The sequence below is a fragment of the Polypterus senegalus genome, chromosome 12 (assembly GCF_016835505.1).
Source record: "Polypterus senegalus isolate Bchr_013 chromosome 12, ASM1683550v1, whole genome shotgun sequence".
Classification (NCBI taxonomy): domain Eukaryota; kingdom Metazoa; phylum Chordata; class Cladistia; order Polypteriformes; family Polypteridae; genus Polypterus; species Polypterus senegalus.
The window spans coordinates 33,964,506-33,977,541 of record NC_053165.1 but is presented as its reverse complement, the minus strand read 5'-3'; positions in this window follow the sequence as shown (position 1 = coordinate 33,977,541).

Sequence of the window (13,036 nt, the reverse complement as noted above, 5' to 3'; positions counted from 1 at the left end):
CTAAAATCAATATATACCAGGATGTTGGAAAGAGAAGAGTTTGGAGAAGGGAAGAAACATCTCAAGATCCGATAAATATCACATCATCTGTGACACATGGTGGAGGCAGTTTTATTCCATGAACATGCATGGCTGCCTGTGGAAGTCATTCGCTGGTGTTTATTGATGATATGACTGCTGGCAGAAATAGCAGGATGATTTTTTAAGTGTACAGGGCAATAATGTCTGCTCAGATTCAGCCAAATGCTGCAAAACTGATAGGACGATGCTTCACAGTACAGATGGACAATGAGCCAAAACATACTGAGAAAGCAAACCAAGTGCTTTTAGAATTAGAATTAGAATTAGAACAATCTAGACGAGAACAGGCCATTCAGCCCAACAAAGCTCGCCAGTCCTATCCACTTGCTTCCTCCAAGAAAACATCAAGTCGAGTTTTGAAAGTCCCTAACGTCTTACTGTCTACCACACTACTTGGTAACTTATTCCAAGTGTCTATCGTTCTTTGTGTAAAGAAAAACTTCCTAATGTTTGTGCGAAATTTACCCTTAACAAGTTTCCAACTGTGTCCCCGTGTTCTTGATGAGCTCATTTTAAAATACAAGTCTCGATCCACTGTACTAATTCCCTTCATAATTTTAAACACTTCAATCATGTCACCTCTTAATCTTCTTTTGCTTAAACTGTAAAGGCTCAGCTCTTTTAATCTTTCCTCATAATTCAACCCCTGTAGACCTGGAATCAGCCTAGTCGCTCTTCTCTGGACCTTTTCTAGTGCTGCTATGTCCTTTTTGTAGCCTGGAGACCAAACTGCACACAGTACTCAAGATGAGGCCTCACCAGTGCATTATAAAGGTTGAGCATAACCTCCTTGGACTTGTACTCCACAGATCGTGCTATATAACCTAACATTCTGTTAGCCTTCTTAATGGCTTCTGAACACTGTTGGGAAGTTGATAGCTTGGAGTCCACTATGACTCCTAAATCCTTCTCATAAGGTGTACTCTCGATTTTCCGACCGCCCATTGTGTATTCAAATTATTATTTTAAACACAAAGAAGTGGAATATTCTTCAGTGGCCAAGTCAACCAACTGACCTTAACCCAATTGGACATGCATTTCACTTGCTGTGGACAAAACTAAAGGCGGAACGTCCAATGAAAATGCGGCAACTAAAGACAGCTGCAGTAAAAGGCCTAGCAAAGCGTCACTAGGGTGGAAACCCAGCACTTGGAGATGGCCATGGTTTCCAGACTTCAGCAGTTATTGATTGTGAAGGATTTTCAACTGAAAAGGATCATTATGATTATGTTAGTTTGTCCCAATACTTTTGAGCCCCTGAAAATAGGGGAACCATGTATAAAAATGTCAGTCTTTTCTAAACAGCTCATACAACATTTTTTGTTAAATCCTTTGAATTAAAGCTGAAAGTCTACACTTCAATCATATCTTGATTACTTTTTACAAATCGATTGTGGTCATATACAGAGCCAAAATTATGAAAATTGTGTCACTGTCCAAATACTTAGGCACCTGACTGTATAACCATGACTGTCTCCTGATAATATGTCTCTTTATAATTGCTGCTACCTTGTGCAAATCTTTTTGAATAATACATCACAACAACAATGAATCATTTTTATCACATTTACGCTTATTAGAATGCCCCGGAACTGTGCAGTCTTTTTTGGCCTTAGCGGTTTACTTTTTTCAGTTTCTAATTGGCTGGTGTTTGTTTCCCTTTCCTACCCTGGCCATTTGACCACAACACTGGACTCTGACTTAGTAACTTAAGTTAAGCTTAATTAGGTTAGTGACTATTCTATTTTTACTATCTAAATAGAAATGAATTAATGAGGTTCAGAAAATGCTGTACTTCAAAATCAGTTATTTTAATTACTTTATCAATTCATCCTTTTTTAACCATTTTCATATTATTGGGCCAGAAGTGGGTAAGACCTTTTTTGGTACCATCAGTAGCAAAACAAAATGCCTGCATTAGGATACTGTTATCTATCTATTTTTTATTTGGCGGACTCTTTAATCAAAGACACCTTACAAAGCTAATATACAAAGTTACTATACTTACAAGAACAATTGCAAGGTGCAAGCATAAAAATGAAGCCCCTGGAGAGGACGCTAGTTGTTTGGGTAACTAAAAGAATAAAAAGTCTCTTATGAATACGAGACTCCTAGGACGTATGGGGAAACAAATTTAAATGATTTTATTACAAGGCTGCAACAAAACAAAATGTGAAAAAAAGGGGTCTGAGTACTTTCTGAATGCACTGTATAGATTGATAGACAGAATTATGGGTTGTTGGGAGTTGGTAGCATCAGACAGAAACCGCCCTGAACTGGACACTATTCACTGTATGAAAATAAAAGCCAGAATGGATTCATGAGCGGGAAGATCCTGCCAAACCAATCTGTTACACTTTTTATAGTCTCGCAGAGCTAGACATTCTCATTTGAGAATCAAGTATGGCCCCATGAAACTACACGTTTTGTAAAAGGCAACAGATAAAAAGCAAAGCCTACAATATAATTTACTTTGCAAATCATTGTGTGCACTTGTTCTGTTTTTTAGGCTGCTGCTCCATAGGTCTGTTTATGAATTCCCATTGCTGGATTCGTTGAAATCTCACTTAAAGACTCAAACCTTGCATCTTGCATTTAAGTCCCTTTGACTGTAGTGCTAGGGTGTTGTAGCCATTATGAATGTAGTGAGAAGGCAAGCAAAATGACAGCTTTCACTGGCTACTAAAAAGATTACAACATGCAAGCTTTCGAGGCAACTCAGGCCCCTTCTTTACATCTTGCCTGAAAAAGGGACCTGTTGCCTAAAAAGCTTGCATATTCTAATCTTTTTAGTTAGCCAATAAAAGGTATCATTTTTGCTTGACTTCTTACTAGTCCCTTTGACTGTAATCATATCCTTATGATTGGATTCCTATTCTACCACACTATCATCTCGGACTCAGACAATAGCACTTATTCCACTGTGCTATTCTGTTATTTCTTATTTATGTACACTTAGAATGTAACTGTAATATGCATTTACAAGTGCTGGTATTTACTGTTTATTTTGAATTATATCCTTGTTTGCATCATCTAAGAATATATGTAAAGTAAAGACTGACTAAAGGTATCAGCCCAGTTAAAGTAGTATCTAATATTTTATAACATTCAATCCAGAATACACAGTTTATCCACCATTTTGTGTGTTACTGGTGGCATTATTGAAACCATGTAAAACAAATTACCTACCACACAGGAAAAAATACCACTAAAATACAGAAGTAGAAGAAAACAAGCAAGTTAAGGAAGAATCAACTACCGTATTTTTCGTCTTTTTTCATAAGACGCACCAGTTTTTAGAGAAGGGAAATGAAGAAAAAAAAGATTCTGATGTCTTAAAACATTTTATGTGCATTAAAACCCAACATCACAGTCATAAACACATGTAATCAACCCTGTAAAGTGAACAGCAGCATTTAGAACCATTATTAACAAATACAGTCAGCAAAAGACAAAATTACTGTAAAACACAATAACGAGAGACTTCAGTAATAAAATAGAATAAAGTTGAACAGTTACGCTCTTTTAGGTTCTGCTTGTTTTATGAGAACCCCAAGAACTCCTCATCGCTAGAGTCAGAATCTAGAAAGCTCAGATCCTCACAATCACTAACAGGACTTTCGTCACTACTGGTGCTGGTACTGGTATTTTCATATAACATATCATCTTCAGTCCCATCTAAGGCATTGCTGATGCCACATTTTTTGAAGGAATCTACAATGATCTCATCCTTAACTGAGTCCCATGAGGTTTTCACCCACTCACAAACTTGGGTAATAGTGGGCCTTTTCATTCTTCCAGTAGGTGTAAGATCATGATTACCAGCAGCCATCCATTTGTTCCACTCTTCCCTCATAAACACTTTAAATGGTTTGTTGATGGACACGTCCAGAGGTTGCAGCTGGCTGGTAAGACCACCGGGAATTACAGCTAAATGAGTTTTGACTTCTTTAAAGTTCTTTTTTGTAGTGTCGTGATATGTGCTCTGAACTGGTCAAGCACTAACAAGGATGGTTTTTAAAAGCCCACCAGGACATTTGGACCATACTTTTCAATCCAGAGCCTCATTCCCTTTTCGTCCATCCATCCTTTGTCATGGACATGCACCACGACTCCGCGAGGAATTGCTTCTTTTGGAAAAGTTTTCCTTTTGAAGATGAGCATTGGTGGCAATTTAGTACCATCTGCACAGCAGGACAACACAAGAGTGTAATGGGTTTTCTCATGCCCTGAGGTTTTAACGGTTATAGTTTTTGCTCCTTTGTGGTCTACTGTTCTATTGGATGGTACATCAAAAGTAAGCGGGACTTCATCCATATTTCCAATCTGGCTTAGTTCAAATTGATTCTTCTTTCTGGCATCAATGACGAATTTGTGAAAAGACAAAATCTTTTCTTCGTATTAGTTGGGCATTTTTGAGCAATTTTGTTTTGGTGCGCATAGCAAGGCCAGATCGCTTCATGAATCTGTAGCACCATGATGGTGAGCCAGTGAAATCTTGAATTCCTTTTTCTACAGCAATGAGTCTGGCTTTATTCATGATCATTTTGTGGAGACTGAGAAGCCATTTTCACGGTGATGTGTGATCCACTCCTTTATGTCCACCTCCAACTCTGGCCACTTTGCAGCATGCCCACGTAAAGTTTGCTTACTTTTGTCCAACTTTTGCAGCTAATCCTCCTGTTTCCGCCACTCTCTAATCATCTTTTCAGAGGGAGGTGGTCCAAAGTGTCTCTCTGCTGCTCTGTTGCCATGTTCCTTGGCATATTTTATAACTTCCAGTTTGAAACCAACTTTATATGTGCATCTCTTCTGCTTGGACATCTTAGTGAGGAGGTGGTACTGGTACAGTATTTCTGCAAAACCTTCAAAATCGTAATTAAAGAACTGTCAGTAATACCAATACGGTGTCTTTTAATTCCCCATATTCCATCAGGTGCTCTCATATCCCCCCTCATTCCATCCAGTGCTCTCATATCTCCCCCCCCACACACACACATTTTATTACTATCAGGCCTAAACACTGTTACCAGTATAGTGGGGGGCAAGCTGTACCATAGTTCACAATATTGCCCGTATACTGTATGCAGAGACTTTCTGTGATTTACCATAGCGATAACATTTACGGTACTGTCCCACAGTGTAAAACACTTTCCAGCCTCTCACAAGGCTAAAAGCTGTCAGCAAAGTTCAGTGTTATTTGCCATGATATGTATGGTCATTTTGTTCCAGGCTCAGGCTGACTGAGACTGTGACAGTCTGTCACTACTAGTTCTGAATTTGTCTCAGTTGTATTTTTAATTGTATTAGGGTTTCTATTTATGCATATTCAGTTGTATTTTTAATTATCATTCGGGGTCATTTTTGCTAAATCGCTTGTAATTCGACCTCTCCAAATTAGAATCATTGCTGTTATTGAACTATCTGGAGTATAAACACATGTTTGGTCTCTTTGTAAAGGTAACATTCTCTAGTTTCACCCTTAGTAGTCAGAATCACTGTAGGTGTGACTGATCAAAAGTTATGCACATTAGAACTCACAAAAAAAAATGAATTTTTTTGTTCTCGCCTAAGTTTTTATGAAAATAAAGGAAAATAAAGCTGCAGTAGGTAGGTGGGGACAGAAACACACTATGTACCAACAGAATAACTTGTTGACTACTCAAATTTCAAATTTGAAAAGAATACCTGTAAAATGACATTTTTACACCAGTTTTTATGTGGGCATGCCCAGGGGCTTTTTAGAGGGACCATTATCCACATTTTGGAACATATGGAAAAAGTGTAATAACTTTTGAATGCTTCAACCCACAGATATCAATGAGGGCTCTACTGAAAGCTTACACCTAAAGGAATCTATATCTACACACAGTGTCACTCTATTAGTTATGGAAATTCATGTTCCATAATAAAACAATAAAAATACACATTTCTATGTAAAATAGTCAATACAAGTTATGGGCCAAAAATATATTTATATTTTTACTTTTTTTATAAAATGCACACAAACTATATATATATTTTCTTTTACAAACTGTTACAACACAGCTCAGCGTTTTTCCATGTGCCACTTGATGGCAGCAATCACTAGCAAGCAGAAAGCACAAGAGCGTGGCACGTCGCTCTCTCCCATTATTCCTCTCGGGTGCCGGTTGAATACTTTTGCAACGCGTACATGCATCTATTATTTAATCGAGCGTTTATTTACGTTTAAACTTCTACTTTTATTCATATTTAAACTGCAAAAAAACTTGGCGAAATCACAATAAACAACCACGCACCAACTCTGCAGACTGGCACAAATGCCACCTTCACGAGCTCCGATTTTTTTTACAAGTTAGTATGGCAAGTTACATATCAAAATGCTCGGCTGCTCATTGGCTGTAAGTTTTGAGTGTCAGTCACAGTGTCCAATCAAACTGGTAGATTCTACCAGAGTTCAGAGCTATACGTCACCCTGCAAGCTTTCTGTGACACTGGTTGGCTATACGAGGTGCCAGTCAACCCCAGACCCGTCGTAATTGGCCAACTTAGGTGTCTTTCGAAGCTAACACTTCCGTGTTTCATGCGGTAGCATGGTTATCCGACAGAAACAAATTACGTCTAATATGAGCAATATAAGTGAAAAAATTACTTAGGTGGTCTCAAGTTATGAAACGTTTTCTGGAGTTTTGTCCCTTTGAGAATATATCGTGTGTTTTGGACCTAAATCGTTTTACTGGATTATATTCGCTGGAGCCTTACGGACACAATGGGATCAATACTGCTCGGAAATATTGATGTTTGACTTGCAGGGGTCTTCAAAGGTAGGCACAGTCAACTCTTAAAAGTATGTACTTCTCTGTAAAAAAGGCTTTAGTGTCAGTGCTGTGGTTGTTGTGTGTCAAAATGGTTTATATCATCGGAAAGACGAGACTTTGAAGTTTCATTTGATGTATAGGGTGTCAAGATGCATGGCAGATGGGCATGCACACATTACTGTAACGTTTTTGAACCGCTGTTTGTCCGGACGGGGCGTGTCTTGATTAATTGTATTAGGGTTTCTATTTGTATGCATATTCTTGCGCTTTTACCTTCACTCAGTCATTTCACTTGTCATTTACCTCTATTCGTATTTCACTGGTGTGTGCGGTGGTGGCGCTCGACTTCGCAACTCCTGTCCTGCCTCAGCTGGTGTCCGCCCGCTTCTGGGATTGGAACCAGCGTGAGGCGCTACTGTGTTCTCACAGGAGGGAGGTCACATGTGCGCCTCAGGCTGGTTCCGATCCTGGAAGCGGGCGGACACCAGCTGAGGCGGATGGGAATCGATGAATGATGATGCATGCAGACTGCAGGATCAAGGAAGGGACCGTCACCATACACTACACTGTACCAGTTAGAGTCCAGTCCCCTGACTCCAGTGGTGTGCGGGCGGGGCGGAATGGAGCATTGCAGCCAGCAGGAATGATCATGGAAGCAGGTACGGTACTACTACTACCACAGGGCAGCAGCAGCGCCTGACTCCAGTGAGCGGGGCGGGCTGCCGCGGCGGAAATGGAGCACAGAGCCGGGCAAGTTGAAAATTTTTTTTTTACAGCACATGTTTAGGCTATATTCGGACCATAAGGCCTTGGGGACTTTTCCCCCAATTCTGGGGAAAAAGTCGTCTTATAGTCCAATCTGGTAATTGCCTTAAAGTTGCATATTCTTATAAGTGCTATCAAGTTCAATACTCATACATTCTACTGGTATTTCTAGACAAGATTACCTTAAAAATCATATATAAACCAGAGTGACTGTAAAGAAAATACAAAGTTACAAGCCATAAGAAACTGTATGTAGTTCTATATCTAACATTTTCAAACCTGTTTAAATTGTTTCACAGTAGTGGGCAGATGTATTAGCCACTGCTGCAAAGTGCCTCTCAACTAACCCCCTAGAAGATAATGTAACAATTAAACAAAAAAGAAGAAGAAAAAAAGAAGTCAACCATTTATAAGAATCAAAAGAAGCAATAGATATTCAGAGGACAGAAGGGTGAAGGGAGCTTAATCAGTCAGAAATTTCTCAGTGCCTCAAAGAGGTGGGAGAGCATCAGTAGACTGAACACAGTTTGATTGGTCATGAAAACCTTGTTCCACAGCTTAGAAGCAAAAGCTAGGTAACAGCATAAATGCTGAGCTTTTCTTGAAAGACAAAGGAAGTACAACCAGTAGATTGAAACAGAACAAAGACTTATTTTAAAGACATAGAGAGAGTCCAAGGTGTGAATGGTAAGCAGCAGAGCTGTGCATTCATAGGTCAGGTCATAAATTTTAAAATGGATACTTGCATCCATTGGAGGCAAGTTTAGAGTGTACAGTAGAAGAGTGGGTGTAAGCATGTGATAAAATAAACAACTAGGAGGAGTCAGACATTAGTGCCTGGGGAACCTGTAGGCAAACAATTGCAGTAGTTGAACCTGGAGAGAACAAAAATATGAATGAAAACTTAATTGGCATTCTTGGAAAGGAAAGATCTTGTCTTGTGGATATTAAGAGGAATAAGGCAAAAAATTGGCTTAGAGACAAGATGTTTGGATTAAAGGACAATTCACCAATCAGAGCACACCATGATTTGTTATACAAACTTGTGTTGAAAGGGTGATATTATATTATCAAGTACAAGGAGTACACAGGATGACATGCTGAGGGTCCATCCAGTGCTCTGTAAATGTTTTAGGCCACTCAAGGAATTTTTTAAAGCAAGTTATCCGAGTAGCACGTGTATTAGCTTTGTGAACATGCTATGTAACTTTACAGTAAGCACAATTCTAATTATTAAATAAAAGTAACAAGAATGCAGTGTTTTCAAAACAAGTCAGTATTTTGTTTGCCAATATGTCATTTTTTTCCAAAGGTACAACATCCATCCATCCATGATGAACCAAAATCTATTCCTATTTTTCTGCAAATTTCCAATGATTTTCACTAGATCCAATACGCCATTGATTGAAATGCCAAGGCCATGATAGCCCCTGTGCCTTGCCAACTTTTCTGGCTACACACCTGCATTTTTATTAACCAAAATATCAAACCTGGATTCCTCTCTATATAGGCCCTTCTGCCACTTAATGCTGCACCAAGCTCAATGATCTTTTGCATATTGCAATGTCTTCTGTCGGTTGCCTTTCTGCAAGAATGTTTTTAACTGCAACATACTCTACAAAAGCACTTCTTTTAAGATGTGCTTCACACAGCTGAAACAGTACTTTGGAGCAAGATGTTGAGCAAAAACTTAACTGGATTTCCTTCTATCCCTGAAACTAGTAATGTTGAATTACTGTTCATAAGGGTTTTTTTTTTTTTTTGCATCTTCCACTGTGTCTTCACATGTCCTTTGTTTTCAAATTTGTTTCTAATAGCTTCACCAGCACAACTTGAAAATCCAATTTGGTGTGCTACTTCTTGCTGACTATGGCCTTACTGGTATAAAACTATGATTTTATGTCTGTCAAAACAAAGCATGACAGTTTAACCATACACAAACCTCTCTTAGAAGGATTCCAGCATTAATGCTTATTATAAAAAATGCATTTATTAAAGTGCAACACTAGCTGACCTGTGTTGGTGGAATTTAACAAACATGTAGAATGTCTTAGGTGCCTCAAGTAAAAGTTTGGGGCTCAACATGTGTTGGTCTAGCCATCTTACAAGATACCAGTAAGTTTTTGGAAAACACAAGAAATTGTGATTATGTTCTATTGTACTGAATGTTTCTGTTATTGAAAATTATATATAATATTTAGTGTCCAGATAACTAGCTTTAAAAATAATTTTGAGACCCCAAAAATCTTTTGCACAGATAGTTAGGCACCATAAAGAAAGGTTACACTGCACAACAAAGTTTTTTGTTTCTTGAACACTGTTGCGTGTTTCATATACATTTTTGGGTGCTGATCACGAATATCACATCAAAATTTACCCATCACGTACCGTTTCAGTTTTGTCATGATTTTTTCCTTATATTTGTATCCAAACATTTTCGCTCCCGTAAGCGACTTATCAACAACGGTTTGTGCAACCTGGGCATGTCCAGGCATGGAATCAGTCCTGTGGAAGTTGATATCCTGGGCAGGTCTGTATAAGTTTGACGCTGTCTCTGCATGCTATAAAGGTGGCTTGCATACACCGATCCTGCTCATTTGGTTTATATAGAGAGTCAGTGTGTATGTACAGTGCATCCGGAAAGTATTTACAACGCATCATTTTTTTCATATTTTGTTATGTTACAGCCTTATTCCAAAAAGAATTAAATTCATTTTATCCTCAGAATTCTACACACAACACCCCATAATGACATGAAAAAAGTCTGAGATTTTTGTAAATTTATTAAAAATAAAAAAACTGAGAAAGCATATGTACATAAGTATTCACAGCCTTTGCCATGAAGCTCCAAATTGAGCCCAGGTGCATCTTGTTTCCCCTGATCATCCTTGAGATGTTTTTGCAGCTTAATTGGAGTCCACCTGTGGTAAATTCAGTTGATTGGACATGATTTGGAAAGGCACACACCTGTCTATATAAGATCCCACAGTTGACAGTTCATGTCGGAGCACAAACCAAGCATGAAGTCAAAGCAATTGTCTGTAGATCTCCAAGACAGGATTGTCTTGAGGCACAAATCTGGGGAAGGTTACAGGAAAAGTTCTGCTGCTTTGAAGGCCCCAATGAGCACAGTGGCCTCCATCATCCGTAAGTGGAAGAAGTTCGAAACCACCAGGACTCATCCTAGAGATGGCTAGCCGGCCATCTAAACTGAGCGATCGGGGGAGAAGGGCCTTAGTCAGGGAGTTGACCAAGAACCCGATGGACACTCTGTCAGAGCTCCAGAGGTCCTCTGTGGAAAGAGGAGAACCTTCCAGAAGGACAACCATCTCTGCAGCAATCCACCAATCAGGCCTGTATGGTAGAGTGGCCAGACGGAAGCCACTCCTTAGTAAAAGGCACATGGCAGCCCGCCTGGAGGTTGCCAAAAGACACCTGAAGGACTCTCAGACCATGAGAAACAAAATTCTCTGGTCTGCTGAGACAAAGATTGAACTCTTTGGTGTGAATGCCAGGCGTCACGTTTGGAAGAAACCAGGCACCGCTCATCACCAGGTCAATACCATCCCTATAGTGAAGCATGGTGGTAGCAGCATCATGCTGTGGGGATGTTTTACAGCAGCAAGAACTGGGAGACTAGTCAGGATAAAGAGAAAGATGACTGCAGCAATGTACAGAGACATCCTGGATGAAAACCTGCTCCAGATCGCTCTTGACCTCAGACTGGGGCGACGGTTCATCTTTCAGCAGGACAACGACCCTAAGCACACAGCCAAGATATCAAAGGAATGGCTTCAGGACAACTCTGTGAATGTCCTTGAGTGGCCCAGCCAGAGCCCAGACTTGAATCCGATTGAACATCTCTGGAGAGATCTTAAAATGGCTGTGCACCGACGCTTCCCATCCAACCTGATGGAGCTTGAGAGGTGCTGCAAAGAGGAATGGGCGATACTGGCCAAGGATAGGTGTGCCAAGCTTGTGGCATCATATTCAAAAAGACTTGAGGCTGTAATTGCTGCCAAAGGTGCATCGACAAAGTATTGAGCAAAGGCTGTGAATACTTACGTACATGTGATTATTTGCAAAAACCTGAAATAAACTTTTTACATGTTGTCAGGGGTGTTGTGTGTAGAATTCCGAGGAAAAAAATGAATTTAATCCATTTTGGAATAAGGCTGTAACATAACAAAATGTGGAAAAAGTGATGCGCTGTGAATACTTTCCAGATGCACCGCATAGTATCAATATAGTAAAGTATCGTAGCTGTAGCAATATAACAATAAGTAAGCTTGATGCTATAGATGTTTTGGTGTCAAGCGATATGTCTTGTCAATATCGTAACAGCCGCGATACATTCTGCTATACCTTTGGCGAATATATATTTGCGCCTCAGAGACGTTGGATGACTACTCTTGTGAAGAAAGCTTATTTCGGCTGCAAAATTGGTGATCAAGACATGGAACGGATGCCTCACATTTGCTGTGCGACATGTGCTGTCAGTCTGAGAGCCTGGCTCAGAGGCACTCGAAAGACGATGCTGTTTGTTATTCCGATGATATGGCGAGAACAGAAAGACCATTAGACGGACTGTTACTTCTGTTTGACTATTGTGTCTGGTTTCTCTGCCAAAAACAAGAAGTCAATTGAATGTCCTAATCTACCTTCAGCAATGAGACCCGTGCCACATGACGACAGTCTTCCAATTCCAAAACCACCAGAGGATTGGACCTTAGACGAACTAGATGAAGAAACTGCAATGCAGGGTACTGACAGTGACACTGACCCGGATTTTGAACCGTGCTCATCAGGTGATCCACATTTGATAACACGGTCCAGATTGAACAATTTGGTCAGAGATTTGGGTCTGTCAAAAGCAAAAGCTGAGCTGTTGGGGTTGAGACTGCAGGAATGGTGTTTGCTGTCACCAGGTACGAATATTTCTGTGTTTTGAGGCCGACATCATGATATAACCAATTTTTTTGCACAAGTCGACATTCTCTGTTTCTGTTGTGAAATTGAAGGATTGTTCTCGGCCTTGGGTTGTGATCACAACCTGGAAGAGTGGCGTCTCTTCATTGACTCGTCAATGGTAAGTGCAACATGTCACTCAAGACTCATTTCCTCCACTCACACTTGAACTTCTTCCCGCAAATCTTGGTGCTGTCAGTGACAAACACGATGAAAGGTTTCACCAGGACATTGCTATGATGGAGAAACGATACCAGGGCAACTGGAATCTGTCAATGCTTGCTGACTACTGTTGGACACTGCAACGTGATGTACCAAACATTGAACACAAAAGAAAATCAGGAGCAAAACACTTTTAATTCTGTTGAATTTAATAGCTTATGCAAAACATAAACATGACTAAATACGTTAGTCAATAAACA